We start from the raw sequence: 23950 nt of genomic DNA, 5'->3' as shown, positions 1-23950 counted from the left end.
TAATATATAGCTTACAATTTTTAAAAGAGGCTACAATTTATCTATATTTTCACAGATAAGTTATTTACAGTATTTGGAGGAACTACAGACTGTCACAGCCTAGACAGATAATAAGTACCTGACATACAACTACTTGTGAATAAATGTTAACTGAAGTTGACTGTTTAATTTTAAGAGTTATACTAGAGACAAATGCTGAATTTTAATGGACAATAATGATCAAATTACCAGTTTATTCTTTTTTAGGCAGGGAGGCAGTGGGAGTGGAGGTAATGGTGATAATAAAGGATAAACCTGCTAATAAGAATAAATACATTTTGGGAGGCTGAGGCAGGCGGATCATGAGGTCAAGAGATCGAAACCAGCCTGACCAACATGGTGAAACCCCATCTCTACTAAAAATACAAAAATTAGCTGGGTGTGGTGGCGCATGCCTGTAGTCCCAGCTACTCGGGAGGCTGAGGCAGGAGAATCGCTTAAACCCAGGAGGTAGAGGTTGCAGTGAGCCAAGATGGCGCCACTGCATTCCAGCCTGGTGACAGAATGAGAGTCTGGCTCAAAAAAAAAAAAAAAAAGGACAAAGGAAAAGAAAAAAGAATAAATAAAAATATCCAAGATTGACCACACCAAAAATGTAAAACTAAAGTATATTTTTTAAAAACTAAAAGAAAAAATACTTGATTGGAAACATTTGCAAACATGACAAAAAAATTATCATCTTCAATACATAAATATATCATCCTTTGAGAAAAATATGAGATAAAAAATTAAATGGGCAAAATATATAAGACTCCAAAAAGGCAACACAAATCATTAAAGATTTTTCAAAATAATAACACTCAATGCTGTCAGAGTTGCTATCAGAAAAAGATCCACAGAGTTTTCTGGAAAAACACTGGCAAAATGTATTGTCACTTTAATTATGCTTTAACCTTTAATACAATAATTTCTGGATTCCAATAAAATAATGCTAAAATTAGGAGAAAAGTTATGTGCAAATATTTAATGCAATACAGTACAATTTTTTTAATGAAAGCAAATTAAATGCCTAATCATTGAGGAATAACTAAGTATTGTACAAATCCATACAGCATAATATCATGAACCTACTGAGAATGTTTACAAAAAGTTTGTATTTAAGGAAAATGCTTATACTATTATCGCAAAGAAAAAATTCAAATCAGTGCATACAGTATGATCTCAACTACACATATTCATTTTAAAAAAAAACTGAAAACACTATTATTCTTATCTGAATTCAGAAACTGAAAACATTTTCCAAAGCAAGGAATACACGAACACCAAAATAATGCCTGCCTGACAACATGGATTTTGGATAATTTTCTCTCTCCATTAACATATTCTGGTTTTCTAACACAACAAAATTAGATTACTTTTATAATCCAATTTAGAAGAAACAAAAATCCCATTGATGAAATTAGTATTAAAAGTATTGTTCTTCTAGTAATAACATATGAAAGGACATGCACAAGGCAGCACTATTTATTGTAGCACTAATGTAAGTAGAAAACTAAAACAATAAAATGACCAATAAGAACTGGTCTTACAAATTATAAACATCCACACAATGAAGTATATGTAATACTATGAAGCTATTAAAGGAATGAAGACTATCTCTGTGTATTGCTCACAGTATGATGTAATCTCTAGGATATACAGAGAAAAGAAAGATGGAAACAAAGCACGTAGTATGCTACCATTTATCAAGGAAGAAGGGTAACATATGTAATTTTTTATATTTTTAAGTAGAAGGAGAAATCAAGTAATTAAGAAAAATAGAATGGGTTCGCTAGGGTAGTTCTGTCCAACAGAACTTTCAGCCAGGATGGAAATGTTCTATAATCTGTGCTGTTCAAGATGGTGGCTGGCCACATATGGCTATGAAGCACTTGAGATGTTGCTGGTATAACTGAAGAACTAATTTTAATTTTATTTAATTTTAATTAATTTTAATTTAAGAAGCCCCATGTGCTGGTAGTTAGCTTACTAAACACAGCTACAGGGGAAGGAAGGAAGCAGAGTTTAGGGAAAGGGATAGAAGCTTGGCTTCCTTGTATATAATTTTTGTAAATTTAACATTGGAAATTATAATTTTTAGAAATGAGATTTTTGAAAAGCAATTCCCATAAATCAAAATAAAATTAGATAAATCAATCTATATACATGGTTGGTGGTAAAACTACATAAATTAACCAGTTCGAATGACTTTAAAACACAATAACTTGACTTTATATTCCTAGTGAGACATAATGACCAAAAAAAAGTGTAAAAAAAATTTTAAAGCCATTCGAAGAATCATATTTTGCTACTCAGATATTTTATTCTCACACTTATACACATGTACTGTGAAATAAAACAAACGAGTAATTATTATTGGTGCAGTTGGGCACTAGAATTTTCAACATGGAAGAATTAAATATAAAGTAATGTGAGTTTTAAAACTTTGACATTCAAAATTTGAATTATGAGTGACAGCATGAATTTATGATGGCTTTTATTTATTTTTAAAAAACTTACTCACTTTGTTCACTGAAAAATCCCAGAAACAAGGAAAAAACTAGGAACATTCCTAGAACCCAGAAGTAGTGTCTATATGCCACTTCCCATTGAAAGAACCTAAAGTTCCTCGTGAAACGCCTGATTCCATTTCTGAGGGAGGAAACACACAAAATAAATCTAAGAATATAGCAGTCTGGTCATACTAGAAAGCAAGGAAGTTATCAGACACTACTGATGGAGTGTCAGTCAAATAGACTCAGGAGCCAACTTCAAGGAACTACTTGCCAAAGACAAGGCAAATTTGTCATCAATACGAATTATAATCAGCAAACGATTTAAACATATCAAAAGTATTTAAATCCTTGAGTTCATATATTTTACAAAAACCTAATTATTCACCTTTGGAAGATTTTAGGAAACCATCTCATTTAATTTAAAAATTTATACATTAAAAAAAAATCACACATGCATCTTGCTATAATATACTCTTAAAAAGCTATTATCTGAAAATAACAAAATATTAGATGAGGGGAAAGTATTTCTTTATGGAATTATTCTAGTTAACAAACAAAAAACAAAGTATTAAAATGACAGAATTAGACGAGTGACATTTCACAACTCCTAAAGAAATAATGAAGCTATATAATGATCATAAATGGCTGTATTGCTCCAGAAAAGTAACAGCCAGACACCATGTCTCTGATAGGACACAATAATACCTCTGAAGTAATGTTCCCTCCTCCCCACAAAAACTGAATCTGAATCTAATGAAGCCTCTAAATGTAAATGACATTGAAAGTACGAGATCAAGGTACAAGGAAGCAATCAGAAAAAAATCCAGACTGTAGCAAACTCTACAGGAAAAACTAGATTCTTTAATGAACGAATTGCAAGCAGAACAAGAGAGGAGAGAAGAGGGTATTTATCTAATAAGAAAGGCTTAAGAAACAACCACCAAGTGCAATCCATGGACAGTATTTCAATCCTGATTACAATAAGCTGTATTAAAAAATTATAATCAAGAAAATTTAAACACTATTTATTGTTATTAGAGACAGGGTTTTGCTCTGTTGCCTAGACTGGAGTGCAGTGGCAAAATCATGGCTTACTGCAACCTTGAACTCCTGGGCTCAGGCAATCCTCCCACCTCCTGAGTAGCCAGACCTACAGATGTGAGCCACCATGCCCAGCCCTGACCACATATTTAATATTAAGGAATTATAGTGTTTTAGGTGAGACATTGATACTGTCATTATCTTTTTAAAGAATCTTTATCTTGGGGCCGGGCGCGGTGGCTCAAGCCTGTAATCCCAGCACTTTGGGAGGCCGAGACGGGTGGATCACGAGGTCAGGAGATCGAGACCATCCTGGCTAACACGGTGAAACCCCATCTCTACTAAAAAATACAAAAAACTAGCCGGGCGCGGTGGCGGGCGCCTGTAGTCCCAGCTACTCGGGAGGCTGAGGCAGGAGAATGGCGTGAACCCGGGAGGCGGAGCTTGCAGTGAGCTGAGATCCGGCCACTGCACTCCAGCCTGGGCGACAGAGCAAGACTCCGTCTCAAAAAAAAAAAAAAAAAAAAAAAAAAGAATTTTTATCTTTTAGAGATATATGTTGAAATATTTACAAATAAAATTGTCTGAGGTTTGCTTCAAAATAACCCAAAGGAAAATGGGTAAGGGTAGAGATACAAAATTGACCATGAGTTGACGATTATGTAAACTGATAGAAGACTTTTGAATTCATTATTCTAATATTTCCAATTCTGTATTTGATATTTTCTTTAGAAAAATATTTTAAACAGCAAAAAAACACTTGACTTTGATTTTACCTCTGATGTATCTAGCAATCTCAGTCTCAAAATTAGTTACTGTATCTAAAATCAACAATTCCTATGGCAAGTACTAATATTAAAAATATACATAAATCAGCCTGAATCTTTCACTCTGCAATTATGTGAAAAAATATTTATACATGAAAAAAAAATTGTCTAGAAGAAAAGGATAATGATAACAGCAAGTAACTGGCTCTGGTACTCATTAGCTATGTAAATCTGGAGAGTTTACCTCTCAATGTAAGTCTAATTTTTTAATATGTAAAAAGATAATATTACTAGTAACTACTTTAGAGAATTCTTGTGAGGATTAAATGGGATAATTCAATAACTATTACACAGTAAGAACTTGGTAAATATCAACAATTATATTAGCAATTCCAATACATATGAGATGCTCAGTAAATTATAACTGATGTTCTTTGTCAACAACTTTCAGTTTAAATTCCAGTAATATAATTAAAAGTTGGTTATATGGTAAAGATGAAAATTATTTCTGTTTACATTTGCATAGCAGAAGTAGCTTCCTATGACCTATCCTATCTAAATCTGAGGGGCCCACCAACTTTCTATGGACAAGGGGAAGAACACACAAACAGTGTCCTCTCCCTGCCGCCCCCAAATATATCCACATAGTTCCATAAAAATAAATAAATAAAGGAAATATCCAATGCCCCACTATCCAAGTCCTGCTCCCTGAAACAACCATTTTAATGGCTTATACCTTTATGTGTGCACTATATCTTGAGTTAGCAACTTTAGACTATGAAAGATGAGGATTTAACTCACCCTTCATTTTATACGGTTGCAACATGCAACTACGTGTTGGTTATGCATGGTTTTTCTCTTAGAATTCCTAATTGTCTTTTTTTCCTATTAAGGGGAAAAAACATTTCTTATATCACTAATACCTACCAGCTTCTTAATCTACCAATAGCCCTAAGTCCATTCCATTCTTCCTCCTAAGGACATTTTCCTTGAATTTCCTATTCTAATTTAAACCAACTACTTTCTAGACCTATTGTACTGCTGTCATTCTGGAATTACTTTTATTAAATTCCTGAGTTAGTGCACTATTTCATTTAGATCATGTCATCTTTATTAGTTTCCATCATCATTTTACTGGTCCACATCCTTAAATAACTTCTTCAGAAAGAGTTTATGGTTTAGGAAGTAAATGTTATAAGTCCTTGCATGCCTGAGAATGTTGTTATTTTACCTCACACTTATTACTTTTCATACATTCCAAATTCTAGGTTATTTTCTCTCAGAACTTTGAAGACACTGCTTCACTGTCTTTTAAACCCTCAGCATTGTTTGTGAGACATATGTTATAATCATTCTTTTATTCAAAATATATCAGCATTGTTTGCGACACATATGTTACAGTCACTCTTTTATTCAAAATATATTTCTTGAGCTCTATGTAGCAGTAATGAACAAAAAGTCCCTGCCCTTAGGGAATTTACACTCTAGTTATACTAAAATAGATTCTCATTCCTTTATAGGTTATCTTTTTCACAAGAACATGAATACCAGTGAGCCTTTTTCGTTGTGTTGGGACCCTTTCTCCCCCTCTTCCTTTCAATCTGGAAATCTGTATCTTTAAGCACCAGAGGTTTTCTTATATTGTTTTTCAGGTAATTAACCTTTTTTTCCATTTTCTTTTTGAAATTTCTCCTAATAAGCCTGCTTTTTTTCTTCTATTTTCAAAGAGTTTTATTCAATTTATCTTCTAGACCATCATTTAAAAAATTATGCCAATATCTTCATTTCTAAGAACTCTTTCCTGTTCCGATTTTTAAAATAATTATTCTGTTCTTGCATTACCGAGGTAATATTTTTTTTTCTCTGAGAACACTACATAAACATTTTCTGTTTAAAGTCTCTTCTGGTCCAAGAATTACCTCTGCTTCATATAGTGTCAGCTTTTCTGTTTCTTTATTTTGGGTTTTTATTTAAAACCATACTTCTGGTTTTATTTATTTGAAGATAATTTCTGGTTGATCATTTATACTTAAAAAAAGAGAAAAAAGAAAGAAATGAAACCACTCCTAGGAAATCCCCTCGGTTTAGCAGACCAGCTGGACCAATTCCTAGGACCCATCTTTCACACCTGGGCTAAAACAATGTCTATCATAAATATCCTGTTCACAGGAGAAGAAAAGGGAATAATTAGGAAAGCGGTCATAGCCATCTGGGAGAGGCAACACCCTTCCAGGCAAACAGTCTTGCCAGCCAAACAAAAATTTCCAAATGTCAATCCCAACTGGAATAATCACAATCCCAGGACTGGGCCCAAATGCAGAACCTCAGGAAACTAATAATTAAAGAGATCAAAGAGTCCACTCCTGGGACACAAAATGTCTCAAAGGCATTTGAAATTCAACAAGAAAAGAGGAAATTCCCTCTGCATTCCTGCAGAGGCTCAGCGATCAAATGAAAAAATACTACGGATTAGATCCGGAGGACCCAGTAGGGCAAGGTCTCGTGAAAGTTAACTTTGTAACTAAGAACTGGCCTTGCAGGCCAGGGAGTGCAGCTGCAGGTGTGGGGGCGGCAGGAGCCACAAGCTGGAGCAGACAGCCAAGATAACAGTAGACAGTTTTGGAAAGCTAGTGTGAGTAAACCTCTAATAAAAGAACTAATGTCTGTATTACACTTAAGGAGTCACTGGGGACTCCAGGCTCTGTGTGATGCAATACTTAGGAATTATGGGTGTACAGGGATTTATGCCCTCAGTAAACAAGTATGTGGAAGTTGTGTAACTTGTCAAAGGGTAAACAAAAAGGTGATTAGAAAACAGGCCACAGGAGGAAGGCCTCCCGAACTAAGACCATTTCAAAGCGTTCAAGTAAATTTCACAGAAATGCCCAAAGCAGGAAAACTAAAGTATTTACTGGTAATCATAAATCACCTTTCCCTCAGGGTGGAAGCCTTTCCTCTTCCAATAGCCACTGCCGGGAATGTGGTCAAAATAATATTAAAACAAATTTTACCTACATTTGGCCTGGTGAAAAATATTAATTCAGACAATGGGAGTCACTTTACCTCAAGGGTGTTAAAGGGAATTATGGAAGGTTTACAAATTAAATGGAATACTCACACCCTTTGGCATCCCCCTTCCTCTGGAAAGATAAAAAGAATAAATCAAACTCTCAAAAAGCTATCACTAAACTAACCTTAAAAACTAAAATGCCTGGAACCAAATGTCTCCCAATAGCACTCCTTAGAAGAGCCCCAGGAAAAAACTTGGGATTGTCCCCCTACAAGTTATTATATGGGCTCCTATATTTTGGCAGAGCTACAAATCTCCCTACTATGGAAACCAAGGATCAATTCTTAAGAAATTATAAACTGGCCATATCCTCCACCCTGTCATCCCTTAGGTTGAAAGGACTTCTAACTCAAACTCCGCCTCTTAAGTTTGCTGTTCACCACTTCCAGCCTGGTGATTTGATGCTGACTAAAACTTGGAAAGAAGGTAAGCTCCACCCAAGCTGGGAAGGTCCCATCAAGTGCTCCTAAGCACTGAAACAGCCATGCAAACAGCTGAACGCCAGCAGATTCACTGTACTCCAATCAAGGCACTCGTAAAACAGACCCCAGAAGGGAGGGGAGGGGAAAACAACAGTAAAAGGTGCATCGGTCACCTAAGGAACCCTTAAAGTTAACTCTAAAAAAAAATCTAACAAGAAAACATAGGCTGGCCCCATGTCTGGAAGTTAATATGGCTAAAATGGGCTACTGTACAAAAAGCAGAAGGTCAAAATGGAAACTGGCAGGGAACTCCTCCCTACCCAATCAAGTTGGTAATTAATGTAACCAAGATGGTAGCACTCCAAACTATAAGATTTAATGCCTGCCTGGTCTTACTTTGTGGGAATTTGAAAAATCAGAGACAGCTCTCATAGGCAAATAAATATCTCTGCCCTTAACCAGATACAGGTTACAGTAGTGCATGACTCTGCCCCAGCTGGGATGATGTATGGTAAACTACCCAATTTCAGGGTTGGACAGTAAACACGGGGTGGGTAACTCCGAGTTGGAGACTCTTAAAGAATAAACTACATCTGCCCAAGGGCTCCCCACCAAATAACTGCCAGAATTTAAAATGCAATCCTATACTCATCACCATTAACAATCCAGCCATTCTAAACCAAGAACCAAAGGAAGCGTCTTGGGTATATGGGCAAGGAGCAGATATCACAGGGAAAGACCCCCAGGGCAATTTGTTCTCAAAAATCAAAAACTCAACCTCCCATTTGCCGGGGACTACTCCAACTCCAAACCCCAATAAACACTTTAATCCACCAAGTAATAACCCTAAAAGGGTAAAAATAATTGAGGTAAAGAATTTAAGGCAAACCTTAGAAACTGAGACAGGGTACAGGGATGTGAATGCCTGGGTCGAATGGGTCAAAATTTCGGTACAAGCCCTCAACAAGAGTAACTGCTAGAGTGTGCTGCAAAACAACCTCAGGCAAAGGTGGTTCTGTTTCCCCTAGGATAAAAGATCAATCCTGAAGGATGTGTTGCATGTTGGCTCTATACCAGAACAAGGATGCATAGGAAAATGAAACTTAGAAAAGTCTGTTATTGCTCTTTCCTGCATTGCGGAAGTCAAATCCCAGAGCAATTCCCTCATTCTCTATGGGGAATATAAACCACTCCTCTTGTCTCTCTAGGCAGGGGACAGAGTTCAATAAGCCCATGGGAGAATCCTCAACTTGCACCCACATCTTAAACATCAGTGGTAAGGCAATGGCAATCACTCAGCTCTCCACATACCCGGTGCTAACATCATGTGATATTGTGGGAAAAGGAACCTCCGTTAACCCATTACCATCTGATTGGACCGGGACTTGTGCTTTAGTCCAACTGGCCATTCCCCTCACCCTGACATTCCATAAGATTTTCAAAAATACACATGGCCATAAAAACCGAAAAGATGTAACAAATTCTTTTAAGCCCAATATATGTGTTAACAGGAGTCCCTAGGGAGATACCTAATCAACTTAAGGCTGGAAACCAAATACCTGTTAGGTTTAAGTCAGCACTCTTCTAGTGGTCAACTATTAATAAGAATGTGGATTAGATTAACTACATCGATTATAATCAACAAAAATTCATCAATTATACTCAGACGCTCTCAAAGAGGTAGCTAGCCAGTTAAATGCCATCAGCCAAATGGTCTGGGAAAATAGGCTTGCGCTACACATAATACTAGCAAAAGAAGGGGGCATATGTGTTATGCTGGGTGGGAAATGTTATACTTTCATTCCTAACAATACTGCCCCAAATGTAACCATCACAAAAATTTTACAAGGACTAACAACTCTAGCCAACAAACTGGCAGAAAATGCTGGAATTAATAACTCATTTTTGGGCTGGCTAGAAGGCTGGTTTAAAAAATGGAAATGCATGGTAGCTTTAATCCTTACATCTCTCATAATTGTGGCAGGAGTCTTAACAGCAGTGGGATGTTGTATTATCCCTTGTGAGGGGACTAGCACAGAGATTAATTAAAACAGCTATTAATAAGCAAATGCCCATAACTTACCAGCAAAATAACCTGCTACTATTAGAAACCAAATTAAACTCACTCTCCTAGAAAGAAAAAAGTTAAAAACTTCTAAAGCAATTCAAGGACCAGAAGGGTTTAAATAAAAATGAAACCAAAGAAAGTAAGTAGAAAAGAGGAGTGAATTAGTGAGAAAACATTTTAAATGGTCCACTTTCAAGGCATGATAAATCTAAGCACTGGCAGCCAACCTGCAAATGTAACAAACCACAGGGCTTATGCACATAGAAGGTCACAATAAGTGAACAGAATGTAGAGGAGGGGTCAGCCAATAAAAGGGAAGAAAGTTTAGTTATTGGGAAATCGAAATTTAAGAAAGGAAGGGGATGGTGTAATCTATCAGCCTTATAAGGTATCCTTATAAGGGTAACCTTATAAGAGGTATAAAACTTACGCAATGTCCAGGAAGATTGTAACCCCATAGTGAGAGGTGAAGCCAGCTGGACTTCCTGGGCCAAGTGGGGACTTGCAGAACTTTTCTTACAAGAGGATTGTAAAATGCACCAATCAGAGCTCTGTAAAATGCACCAATCAGCTCTCTGTAGCTAGCAAGGGAATTGTAAAATGCACCAATCAGAGCTCTGTAGCTAGCAAGAGGATTGTAAAATGCACCAATCAGCACTCTGTAAAACGCACCAATCAGCAGGATCCTAAAACTAGCCAATCACAGGGAGGATCGAAAAAAGGGCATTCTGATGGGACAGAAACAGAACATAGGAGGGGACAAAGAAGGGAATAAAAGCTGGCCACCCCAGCCAGCAGCAGCAACCCGCTCAGGTCCCCTTCCATGCTATGGAAGCTTTGTTCTTTCCCTCTTCACAATAAATCTTGCTACTGCTCACTCTTTGAGTCCATGCCATCTTTAAGAGCTGTAACACTCACCACGAAGGTCATGGCTCCATTCCTGAAGTCAGCGAGACCACAAACCCACTAGAAGGAACCAACTGCGGACACAATAGTACTCGACCAGTGAAGAACTGGGGGAGGAACTTGTGTGCTAGGAGATAAATTACCTGCTGTAGCTGCCCTGGGTGTGCCTGCCTACCAGACACCCAATCCTGCAAAACTACTATTAAAAATCAACACTTGCCAGGCACAGTGGCTCAAGCCTGTAATCCCAGCACTTTGGGAGGCCAAGATGGGTGGATCACGAGGTCAGGAGATCGAGACCACCCTGGCTAACAAGGTGAAACCCAGTCTCTACTAAAAAATACAAAAAACTAGCCAAGCGAGGTGGCGGGTATCTGTAGTCCCAGCTACTCGGGAGGCTGAGGCAGGAGAATGGCATAAACCCGGGAGGCGGAGCTTGCAGTGAGCTGAGATCCGGCCACTGCACTCCAGCCTGGGCGACAAAGCGAGACTCCGTCTCAAAAAATAAATAAATAAATAAAAAATAAAAGTATCAACTATTAAAAGTATCACTTTCACTGTTCTTTGTGCCTCTGACTCCATTCGATGGGTTTAAACAGGTGAGCATGTTTCTCACAGTGATAACAAGAACAGCCCCAGGGGCACTAGAGAATATATTCTTTTCTTTGCTAAACTTCTGATTAGTTAGGTTCTATTGTGAAATAAGGTAGGTTTTTCTAACCTATGTGTAATACTTATATCATCTCACAATTCACCATTGCCTTTAATAAGCAAGTACATCCTTAGGAAATATAACAACCCAAATAACTTAGCTTTCCTAGAGAATGGAAACTCAGACACTTGTGAAAATTCACTTGTAAAAACTTAGTCCTTAGTCCTTCTAGAAACTTGTAGCTGCCTGGCTAATAGCACTTCAGAAAAATAGCTCAATTAAGCAAACAGGCAAATAGAATATAAGTTAAATAAAAAAGAAAAGACATAAAAAAATTAGACCAAAAAAAGAGAAATAGATAAAGATGAGGTAAAGAAAATAATTATTAAGTTTTCTTATAATGTATAAAGCAATAAAAACTACTACGGCTTAACAGGATTACATAACAATTTACCACTGGACAGGACCCTAGGAAATCAAGTCTTTCCTTTGCAAATATTTAGGAAACTGAGGCCCAGAAAAACAAAATGACTTACCCAGTTCACAACTGGTCCAAGGACAGAAAGCTCAGTTAGTAAAACTTGAAACAGACTATAAGTTTTCTGAGTCTTAGTTGAGTGACCTACTCAGTATTTCGATAATAATCAGATGATAACTACCTCATCTTTGAAGCCACCTCCACCTCTATCTATCCCATCCTCTTTGCCCTCTCAACTCTGCTAAAACTGAAGAAGCATTTCTGCTCCTTTTTAAAGCTAAACTTTTACTCATCTTCTTTCCCATACTACCTCTCAATGTCAAGGATTGTGTTTCTGCAATTGTGCCCTCTCTACAGGATCATTCCTATCAACGAAGAGGTGCTAATGAAGCTGATGCTTGATTCCATGTTCTGTTGCATCTACAACCCAATTTCTCTACTCCAATTTTCCAATAGTTTTTTGAAGAGTAATCTTTAACCTAGAATGCTATCACTTCTTTTCCAAACATTTCCTTTTGAACCCACACTAGTCAGGTTTTCATCTCCACCACTCCACTGAAACAGCTTTTGTCAAGCTCACAAATGACATTCACCTTCCTAAAACCATCAGCCAAGTTTCTTATTTCGTCTTTTGCACATCTCCTCCCACCATCAGCCAATTTTCTGTCCTACTGGTCCTTAACCTCACAGCAGTGTTTGACATAACCAACCATTCCTTCCCTCCTAAAAATTCTCTTACTTGCTTTTCCTGGTTTGCTTACTACCTCACTGGCTGTCTCCTGTCAGTCTCCTTTGTTGAATTTGCCTCCTCTTCCTGATCTCTAAATGTTGGAATACACAGTGTAGCACATGTTATCTATACTCTCTCCTTAGGTGATCTCATCTAGACTTCATTTACCCTGGCTTCCACATTCATATATTCACCTTCCTACTTGACAGTTCTATTTGGATATCTAAAAATCATTTCAAATTTACATGTCCAAAACTGAAATCATTATCTGTCCCTTTTCCACCTCAACTCTTTCCTATGTTTCTGATCTCATTAAATGGTAAATCCATCCACTAAATTACTCATGACACAAATCTAAAGATCGTCCTGGATTCCTTCTTCCTACATCTCTCATCCAAACCATCTGTAAAACCAGACACTTTAAATCTCCATACTATATTCCAGATCTGACCATTTCTTACTATCCACAGTGCTACTGCTCTAGTCTAAGTCATGTGAATCTAATCCACATCCACGTTTTCTCTGTTGGACTTCTGCAATAACCTCCTAACTGATATTCCACTTTCATCCTTGCTTCACGTCAGTTTTTCACAAAGCAGTGAGAAAAAGCAACTCAAAACAGAAATCAGACCAGCACTGCTCTCCTGCTTAATACACTTCAATGGTCTCCTATGGCTGTCAGAGTCCTTAACCAGGCCTGCAAACTCATACAAAGTCGTGCCCTTCTGTCTACTTCTCTATCCTTACATGACTCTTCCTCTCAAATTTCCTTTTTCAGGTAAGCTAACCTTCTTTTGTGCCTTCAACATAAACCATTTTTGCCAACAGCCTTCGTACTTGCTGCACTAACTAGAACTTCACAAAAGTGGTTCATTCTCTTCTTCCTGTTCTCAGCACAAACATAACTTTCTCAAAAATGACTCCCTGACAATCTTCTATTAAAGTGAGCCCAGTCACTCTATCCTATCACTCTGCTTTATTTTCTTCACAGACCTTGTTACTACTGGAAATAATCTTACATTTATTGTCTTACCTCTCCTACTAAATATGACCCGTGAGACAGAAATCTTGTTTGTTTAGTTCACCATAGTAAACACACCACCCACCATTCATTATTTGTGAAATGAATGATTATAATGTTATTTCAAATAGAATATTAAGTTCCATTTTATAAAATTTTCCTTTTTGTTTTAAAAAAAATGTTAATTAAATCTTCCCTCTTTCAAAATAATTGCATATGAATAACTTAAATCTCTAAAATTCCTGAGAGAAAAGTCAGCAAATCAAAAAGTTTTGCTCAGAGTCACTGCCATTTTAAAGCTGAAATATTTTTTTCCAGGTTAATTTTAAATAACTGAAAACCTAATAAGGCTTCAAACAAAATGAATTTCACCTGCAATTACAACAATAATTTCTCACTAATGTAATGACTAATGTAATGTAGTCATAATACTATTGAGTGAATGTAATTATTCTCTTTTTTTTTGAGACGGAGTCTCGCTCTGTTGCCCAGGCGGGAGTGCAGTGGTGCGATCTCAGCTCACTGCAAGCTCCGCCTCCCGGGTTCACGCCATTCTCCTGCCTCAGCCTCCCAAGCGGCTGGGACTACAGGTGCCTACCACCACACCCAGCTAATTTGTTTGTTTTTTCAATAGAGTCAGGGTTTCACTGTGTTAGCCAGGATGGTCTACATCTCCTGACCTCGTATCCGCCCACCTCGGCCTCCCAAAGTGCTGGGATTAGAGGCGTGAGCCACCCCACCCGGCCCATTCTTTTTTTTTAAATGAAAAAAGTGATCTTAGATGAACAGAACACTAAAGATTTATACTCCATGTGTAGTTCTGCACTAATTTAAACCAAGAATGAGTCAGTTAATAGTTGTTTGTTGTGGGGGGGGAGTAGGGGAGTGAAGAGTACTTGTATGCATCCCATTAGTTCCCTCTCAATGATAATCAAAGAATTAACTAGATAAAAGCAAAAAAGGAAAATTATAATTCTTGCACCCAATTTCAATTCCTAAGAATTGTTTATTTCCTAAAGCTGGCTAAACATGCTACTACAGCAATAATAGAAAGCTACCAAATCTAATTCTTGACATTGCTCATCCAAAAGTAAACTCTCCTTTAAAAAAAAAGTAAAAAGTCTCAAACAGTATAGATTACACATAACAGGTCAAAAAAAAAAAAAAAAGATAACCTAAAGATCCTCGAGTGCTAGAAGTTTCTTTTATCTCCGATTACAAATGAATCAGAAAACAAATCTAAGCTACTGAGTCCATTGTATATAAATATTATAATGGTATCTAATTCATCTGACTCTAAGTAAACAATCTTAGTTTTAAGAAAAAACGGTAAAATCAATAAACTGTTAATTTCCTGACATATCCCCGTGCTCAGCTTCTTTGTATAAAACATTGTTGACTGGCTACCTTTGCTGCCAGCAAGAGTTCACACAACAGACAACTAGGCAAATAAAATGGAAATAAACTTAAGAAAGATAAACAAGGACATTTCTCCTCCCCCCAAAAAAGATGAGATAAAAGTAAAAACCATATTGCTACATTTGGTTTTTCTCCTTTGCGGAAGAGAAGCAGTTAGTTTTTGTAGAAAACTACAACTGTTTCTCTTCCGCAAAGGAGAAATAAGTTTCTCCACTCTTCTAATACATGTCCCCACGTATTTATAAGCATTTTCCTTATTCTGCTACTTATCTGCATAATCTTGCTTAAAAACCAAACTATTTTTAGTTAAAAATAAAACAAAAAATAAATAAAACCAAAAAATAAAGTTTGGATTTAAAGTATGATCAAATATGATCAATCAGGTCACAGTAAATGCTACACTTAAAATGTAAGACATAACCAGCTTATTTTAAACACTTTAAACAATAGATCAAATTAAAGCATCTTAAGTACAGTATATATTCCCAAAGTTTAGTCAAATGAAAACATCATACAATATTCATTCATTCATTCATTTGTAAGACATTTACTGAACACCTACGAAGTGTCAGGCACTGAATTATAGATGGAGCTGAAGATACAAAAATGAGTAAAATACAACTGATCCCTTACCATTAAGTGATTCCCAACCAAGAGAGAAAAAAAAATAATACGACAGTCTATAAGTACTAATGATAAAAGGAAGCAGAGGAAGCTTAGTAAACTCAAAACTAAGATTAGAGGACAGAGGGAGTTTGAGAAGGTTTCTATAGAAGATAATGCCTAAATTGAGTCTTACGGTATTAGCAGAGGTTAAGCACAATTATAATTTCCTGAGTGTGTGTGTTTGAACAGTGGGTTGGTAAATGAGGTTAGAAAAAGAAGACAGTGAAGTACGACCCTATTTCAATAAGAGGATGCAGCATCTGCAAAAGTAAAAGGCACTAGATAAGCATGGCATATCACCAAACAGCAAATACTTTAAAACTGTGCTGTCCAACACAGCGGCTCCTGAGCACCTCAAACGTAGCTATTCAGAATTGGCATATGCGGTAAGTGTAAAATACATGTGGAATTTTGAAAACTTAGTACATAAAACAGACCATAAAACAGCTCGTCTATAATCTTTCTTATATTGACATATGCTAAAATAATATTTTGGATATATGTGGTTTAAAAATCTATTAAAATTTCATCTGTATTTTATTGTGTCTACTGAAAAAATGGATATACCTCACATTCTACTTCAAATGGACAATGCTAGCTTAAAAGGATGGGATTGGCTGGGGAGTAGTGCTAAAGTAATAATAAGTGGGACTGGATGGGGTAGAAGATAATATCACAAGAAGAATCTCTATGTCATTAATAAGTTGGTTGGTGGCCGGGCGCGGTGGCTCACGCCTGTAATCCCAGCACTTTGGGAGGCCCAGACGGGCGGATCACGAGGTCAGGAGATCGAGACCATCCTGGCTAACACGGTGAAACCCCGTCTCTACTAAAAAATACAAAAAACTAGCCGGGCGAGGTGGCGGGCGCCTATAGTCCCAGCTACTCGGGAGGCTCAGGCAGGAGAATGGCGTGAACCCGGGAGGCGGAGCTTGCAGTGAGCTGAGATCCGGCCACTGCACTCCAGCCTGGGCGACAGAGCGAGACTCCGTCTCAAAAAAAAAAAAAAAAAAAAAAAAAAAGGTTGGTAACCAAGGCTCTCCAGTAGGGTTAATATTATCAGATCTGACATTTGCAAAGATCCATCTCCAATCCAAGAATTGGAGGGCAGGAAAGCTGGAGGAAGAATATCAATTGGTCTCGATAATCACTGACAGATAGTGTTTTGAAGGTAGTATAACTAGAGATACAGAGTACAGAATTGATTCATAAATGTTTTTCAAGTAAGATAAGCTACACTTGGTGACAAATTATGAAGTATGAGAATAGAGAAGAACGTGAGTAAATTCCAAAGTTTGGGGCTTGCAAAATTAGGAGAATGTGGTATTCAAGCAGGACAGTTTTGGCAGGGAAAGGTGATGGGTTCAATATTGGACATATTGAGTTTGGGATGCCTATGAATGGGAAATTTATGTGGAAATACCAAAAATTAGCTACAAAAGTTTGACAGTAACTCAAAAGTTCCAGATCAGAAATAAAAAATCGGGAGAGTGTTAATAAAACACAAATAGTGTAACCCAAAGGAGAGGAAGAACACAGCCAAGAACACAGAATAAAAAAAAGAAGACAGAAGACTGGATTATGGGGAAAAACAATAATGAAATATGGTGGGCAGAGGAAGAAGATCCCACAAAGGAGTTGAAGAATGACAGGCAGAAGAAGAACCCAAGAGAAGGGTAGCATCTTTATTTCAATGGGCTTCCATTGTGTCCTACAGAATTATAGTTCTACAATACGTTTAACGGAAGAGATATGACTGACAGAAGAAGAAAAATATCTTTTCCAAAGTCACAAACTACTTTTTGATATTTAAAACGATACTTTGTCAACTTAGAGAATCAAAACAAACAATTATTTCCTATAACTTATTTGGATAAAGATACTAGCTAACATGCAGGAAATCACAAAGTGAAATATTTAAAATTGTAATATAGAATTTAAATGTGGAACAACTGGAAAAAAAAAACATAAAATAACCACGCAAAAGAAAGAGGGAATGAGTAAAGAACTGGAAACATCGGTTTTACCATTCTAAAAAACATATAGCCACTCCCAAAAACTAATTTAAATGACTTTTGATTCCAAAGACATCGCTAATGCAAGTTCTTAACGTGAAGATAAAGGACGGGCATAAATATGTGCCCAAGTACGCTTTCCAAAGAACGAAGTGAACAAAAAAGGGGTTTATATCAGATGAACTGGACCAGGGCTCTTCACTGTTAAACACTATCCCACGGTCTATCTAACGTAAACATACTGTATCTGAGTACCCACTCCAACTCAAATGTGCCAAAAAGGCACTTTTTTTTTCTTTTATTTGCTAACCATCTTTATTCCTCTCATCCCATCCCTGAAGGATGTATAGAAATATCACAGCCTGGACAAGTACGGCCTTCCACTCTAATAATAACACATCTATTATTATCCCAGAGCTACCAAAGCCTCCTTTTCCTTCTTGGCCCTTGGCCCTGCCCCTCCTCTCTAGTCTTGAGTCTCCACGGGCCTCCAAGGTTTTCGTTTTGTTTGTTTTAATAACTCTTAACCCCTTCTCTAGATCCGCCTGCTTCCTTCCTTCTCTTCCCGGTCCCTGGAAGTAAATACCCTTTCCCAGCTCCTCTCCTCCTAACTTCCCAGTCCCCCCAGTGCCGGTCAACCTCCCTTCCTCGGGACCCTCTCAGGAGGCGAGCTCTTTACTCATTTTCCAAGGTCTTCCTTCTCCTCGCGGTCCCTAAATCCTCCCCGTCGCTAATCCTTTCATCTTCCCTGCTTTAAGAACCACCCGCAGGCCCCCATCCAAGAACGCCCCTTCGCCAGCTCCCAGACGCTTCACCCCAGCATCACCTCGCACCTCCACCTCCCCCGCCGTCTCCACGCCCACTTCAAAGCCCACCTCCAACCCGCCAGCTCTTTCGCAGAGCCGATGCGGCGTCCCGCCTCTTGCCTTCCCTCTTAGGACCGAATCCCACCTGGGGCCTCGGCGTCTGGCCGCCAAAGAGTGGGTGCCTGGCTCCTGCGGAGGCTGCGGGGCGGGTGCCGAGGTTGCCAGGCTGCGTGAGGTTTGAACACAGGGATGGGACAGGGGCGAGGACCGCGGATCCTGGGTGGCAGCGGCCGTAACCTGGGCTCCAGGGTAACGGAGGTGGAGGCCTAGACTGCACTACGAAGAGACCGCAGCCAATCATGATGACTCTACTCGAGCTCCCATTGGCCTCTGTCTCCAGACGGCCCTTTTTATTGGCTTCAGTGGAACTGGAAGGCGGGACGGCAAGTGCGGGAAAAGGCCTCTATTGGCCGACTGCTCTAGCTGTAGCGGAGACCCCAAGTAGGGAAATTGGGGCAAAGCGCGGAGCGCGCCAGGCTCCTATGGGTTGTGCTGTGCTAAGGCTTGACTGCTGAGCGTAGCGGGCTCTGAGAGGGACGCGGGCGGAGGACAAAGTGGGTTCATGAAATGAATTGTAAAATTGGCGACTGCTTAATGTAAAACACTTAATTGCTTAGATTTCCTTTGGGAAATAACTTGCTTTAAAATTGTCAACAAATTACAAACAAACGGCAAGTGCTTCTGGGTCTTCTTACCGAAATGGCTGATTCAGGAGGATACGGGGTGAGTGCACTAATGTTCCTGCCTCGAGATCCTGGCCGTGAATCACCAACGAGCCGTGAGTTTGGCTTGAAAGTGATTTTTAGGTTTTGGAACGGGTTTGGGGTGGAATGGCATCTGAAATACTGCACACAAGTTTTTTGTTTTGTTTTGTTTTTAAGGAACGTTTTGAGGAGCATGTCAGTAGCCTATTGAGAGCTGATGTGTGACATATTTTCTCTTTTAAAAATGGCATTAATTGCTGGAGACAGGGGAGGTGAAAAAAAAATCCTCTTTCGTGAGGGCTTTAAATGCTCCAAGCCATCTGATTATCAAGGTGGTTTAATACTTACTCTGGCGGTTAATTGCTCACTGGCCTTTACCACCATTCTTTAGAGAATCTAATATTTGAAGGCAAATGCTTCCCAATGAATCTTCTAACCATGAAGATTGGTAATTCCTACTTCTTGCTTAACCTCGTTTTTCCACCTTTGCACTGTTTCAAAGCTTTCATTTTATCCTGTCAATACATTATGCTTCAAGTTACAGACTAACCCACCCAAACAATATTGTGATTAAACGTAAATTTCTGTATGCGAAATATATCTGTACAAGATGGCAGTCATCTGTTAGTGAAAATAAGATGAGTAATCCCTAAATTGCACTGAATTACCTTTCATCAATTCTTTAATCTATCTCTGCTGACACTCTGTTAAAATAGCTCACTGATGGACTCTGTTAGAATTAACATGTAAATGTATGGGTGGATTACTTATAAGGGAAGATGCTAGGAAGAATCAGGAAACATGCCATATTTACGTGGACAAACAAATGCCTGTCACGGAAGCGTCAAATCAGGATTGCTGAAGAACAGCAGAGAATGAAACCACCATTTATTCAACCCTCCGAATGCTCCAGGCAGTATAATCTCATTCCATCTTCATTCATGACTCCAGACAGGTATTGTTATTCATTGTTTATACTTGAGAAAGCAGATTTAAAGAAGTTAACGTATCTACCACAAGATACTAAAGTAGTAAGTAGCAATGCCAGAGTACAAGCCTAGGTCTGCTTCCAAATTTCGTGGTTTCAGATTTAGTGCCTTCAGTGTGTTTCACCTACAGGTTAAGAAGTTGTTGGTAAGCAAGAAAATATTTAAAACGCTGGGAGAGTCCAAAAAATTGTCTAGTTGTGTGTAACATATTCTCAGGATTCTTACAGTGTAAATAAAGTCACCCCCTCATATTCGAAATAACAGTATCAGTTTGACCTTGAAAAAAGACCAGAAAATTTATAAATTTACAGAAAAACTAGTTATTGAATTACTGTTTTAAAAGGTTACCCCAAAATAGAAAACAATTGTAAAAGTTTTATGATATTATATGGTTTTATATATTATTTTTGATAGGGCTAGAATTTTCTAAGATACCACTTGACATTTTATTTCACTGCCACACAGGATTCTGCTTTTCAGAAATAAAGGAAACAAAGTTAACCAAACCACGTTTATATTTCTGCCGCTTGAAATTATAGTTAACAGAAATCAGACTTCTTGTTTTTAAAGATTTTACTTATGAAATAAATTCTGCAATGGTCATTAAGCACTTTGGTGTTTTATTTTTAATATGCCTGGCCTTCTGTCATTGATAGTGCTATATCTCCAGATTTGCTGTATTGCTAACTGAATGTTCATTTTCTGTAGGACTTCGATTGGCCTCTTTAACGCAATATGGCAATGATATAGCTGATATAATGTAATTAAAATACTCCCACAAATGCTTACTAGTAGGATTATTTTCATTTCCTTTGGGGAAACTAGTGCCAAGTTTGAATTGTTAGAAGTTTCAAAAAAGTAAAGGTAGATAAATAGACTCCGTAACTGTAGACAGAGAAATTACAATAACCATCATTTGTAAAGGGGGGACATACTATATATAGTATTTTGGAAAGCACGTAAGTATAATTATCCTTAGCTAAAGTTCAGTTGTCTATTTCATACCATTCTACAAAAAAAAGAAAAGCACCGTCACAATTTTATATAATTTACAGAAATGTGATACATAAAATTCAAAAATTTTATATCTAACTTCTTGATGTCATGTTGCTTGGAAATTTTAATTCAAAAACAGGCAAAAATCATCTAAAATGGAAAAAATTAGAACAGTTATTCACTGTGGGGATGGAGGTAGGATCGAGTGGAAGGGACTGAAAGTTATTTTTGGAGTCATGTGAATATGCTGTTTTGACTGACATGGTAGTTAAAGACAGTTTCCGGCCGGGCATGGTAGCTCATGCCTGTAATGCCAGCACTTTGGGAGGCCGAAGCGGGCAGATCACTTGAGGTCAGGAGTTTGAGACCAGTCTGGCCAACATGGTGAGACCCCCATCTCTACTAAAAATACAAAATTAGCCAGACGTGGTGGTGCATACCTGTAGACCCAGCTACACATGAGGCTGAGGCAGGAGAATCACTTGAACCTGGGAGTCGAAGGTTGCAGTGAGCTGAGATCACACCACTGCACTCCAGCCTGAGTGGCAGAATGAGAATCTCAAAAAAAAAAGTTTCCTTTATCAAAACTCATCAAAATATATAAAAATACATGTGCTTTTCACTGTATGTAAATTTTACCTCAATTTTTTAATGGCTTAAAAAAAAATGCATTGGCTTGTATAACAGAAACATCTAGTAGACCTAGTTCCACTTACGTTTGGATCCAAGTGCTCAATATCATTACAATTTTTTCTTCTCTGTCTCTTGGATGTACTTTCTATGTGTTGGTCTCATTTAAGGCAGGCTTTCCCTTCCAGGTATGACCACGAATGCTCCAGATTTACATTCTATTTACCTAGGAACCCCAATGGAAAAAGAATATCTCTTTCCTGATTGGTCCAGCAGAAATCATGGTATTAACTCTGACTGCCCACACCTGAATATAAACTAGTAATAATTACTGTGGCCAAGTGTTTGCTTGGGGAAAGAATATGATAAAGTCCCCTTATCTTTCATGTTCACTCAGAATAGTGAGGTGATTCTCCAAAGGAAAACTGGAATGCTGTTACTAGAAGAAGAAATACTGGACAAAGCTAATAGATGTCCCCAAAAGTGATAATAATTTTATTCAAATAGGTTCATAGATCAGTCTGGTGGGCCTGTTTTCACATTTTGTTTAAGAAAAACTCTTGTAATTATAAGTTCCCCAGTCTGTAAATACAGATGAGATTAACCAAATTTTGTTACTATTTGACTGCTTCTGCTTTATAGTACCCGACCCCTCCAAAGACTTCCCCACCAATAATTTCTGGGACTTCCTAGAGAGTGTCTCATACTTACAAACATACCTACCTCTACTGGGCATCCCACTAGGCAAGATACCAGGACCACTGCTCTGCCAGGCAACAGTCTATCTATCCCTCTTCTCTCCAAGACCAAGCAACTCCTGCTGGTGGCCATCGTGAAGTTACTGAGTACCACCACTTACACCAGTGCCAAAGTTGAACTGCAGTTGTGCCAGTTATATGCCTTTTGTTTTTCAGATCCTAGCCTGGCTTTTCTATATTCTACTTACTTATTTATTTATTTATTTTGAGAAAGAGTTTCGCTCTTGTTACCCAGGCTGGAGTGCAATGGCGCAATCTCAGCTACTGCAATGCAACCTCCGCCTCCTGGGTTCAAGCGATTCTTTTGCCTCAGCCTCCCTAATAGCTGGGATTACAGGCATGCACCACCACACCCAGCTAATACTGTGTTTTTAGTAGAGACAGGGTTTCACCATGTTGATCAGGCTGGTCTCGAACTCCTGACCTCAGGTGATCCACCGACCTTGGCCTCCCAAAGTGCTGGGATTACAGGCATGAGCCACCACACCTGGCCTCTATATTCTACTTTAAGGTGCAGGAGCTAGGACTCAACAAACTGCATTTCCCAGACACCCTTGCTAGTTGGCTTATCAGCAGGTTCTGCTAAAATGGGGCACTTAGGGAGAGGTTGGAAGGTGGGCATTAGGGAGAAGTTCCTTCTCAATGTCTCTGTTCCTGTCAGGCAACAATTGGCTCTAGTCTAATGTGTCTTTTACTCACTGAATATAAAAGAGGAGACTAAATGAATGTGCTTGTTACTATGTTTGCAACGTACACCATTACTTTATCTCCTCCTTCTCCTCCCACCCCCAAAAAACCCATGTAAACAACAGCAAAAGAAAAAAAATCCTCCACAAAACTTTTGCCATCTTACAGAGAACAACTAACAGTTGATGACCACACAAGAATTAAAATGTGTTGAAATAAGGTCTTATATTTGCCTGGCACTCTACAGAGTACTTTCATGAAGATGACCTTGTGATCTTAAACAGCCCTGAGAAATAGAATATAGATGAGGAAACTGACCCTGAGGATAAATCAGATTTGTCTAATAGAAATAGAATGTGATCCACCCACTTAATTTTAGATTCTCTAGCAATCACATTAAAATAAGTTTTTAGGCCGGGCGCGGTGGCTTACGCCTATAATCCCAGCACTTTGGGAGGCCGACGCGGGCGGATCATGAGGTCAGGAGATGGAGACCATCCTGGCTAACACGGTGAAACCCCGTCTCTACTA

The 23950-nt window shown here is 38.3% G+C and overlaps 1 protein-coding gene across 5 annotated transcripts in view; it reads right to left on the bottom strand.

Annotated features, from left to right (window-relative positions):
* LOC105496834 (lebercilin LCA5) overlaps positions 1–23950 on the bottom strand; it is a 118747-nt gene that overhangs the window by 34748 nt on the left and 60049 nt on the right. The window contains exons 1-2 of one of the 5 annotated variants that reach the window (XM_011767446.3): positions 18741–18864; positions 2543–2670 (exon numbers count right to left, since the gene is read on the bottom strand). The exons of 2 other annotated variants lie outside the window; for them this stretch is intronic. The gene's annotated coding sequence lies outside the window, so the exon portion shown is untranslated. Of the gene's footprint in view, positions 1–2542; positions 2671–18664; positions 18930–23950 lie in introns of those variants that run through there. 2 more of the 5 variants (XM_011767447.3, XM_011767444.3) reach the window with 2 other exon arrangements.

Source organism: Macaca nemestrina, chromosome 5 (genome assembly GCF_043159975.1).
Source record: "Macaca nemestrina isolate mMacNem1 chromosome 5, mMacNem.hap1, whole genome shotgun sequence".
Lineage (NCBI taxonomy): Eukaryota > Metazoa > Chordata > Mammalia > Primates > Cercopithecidae > Macaca > Macaca nemestrina.
The sequence above is the reverse complement of the archived record's forward strand: the minus strand, read 5'-3'. Positions and strand labels throughout refer to the sequence as shown.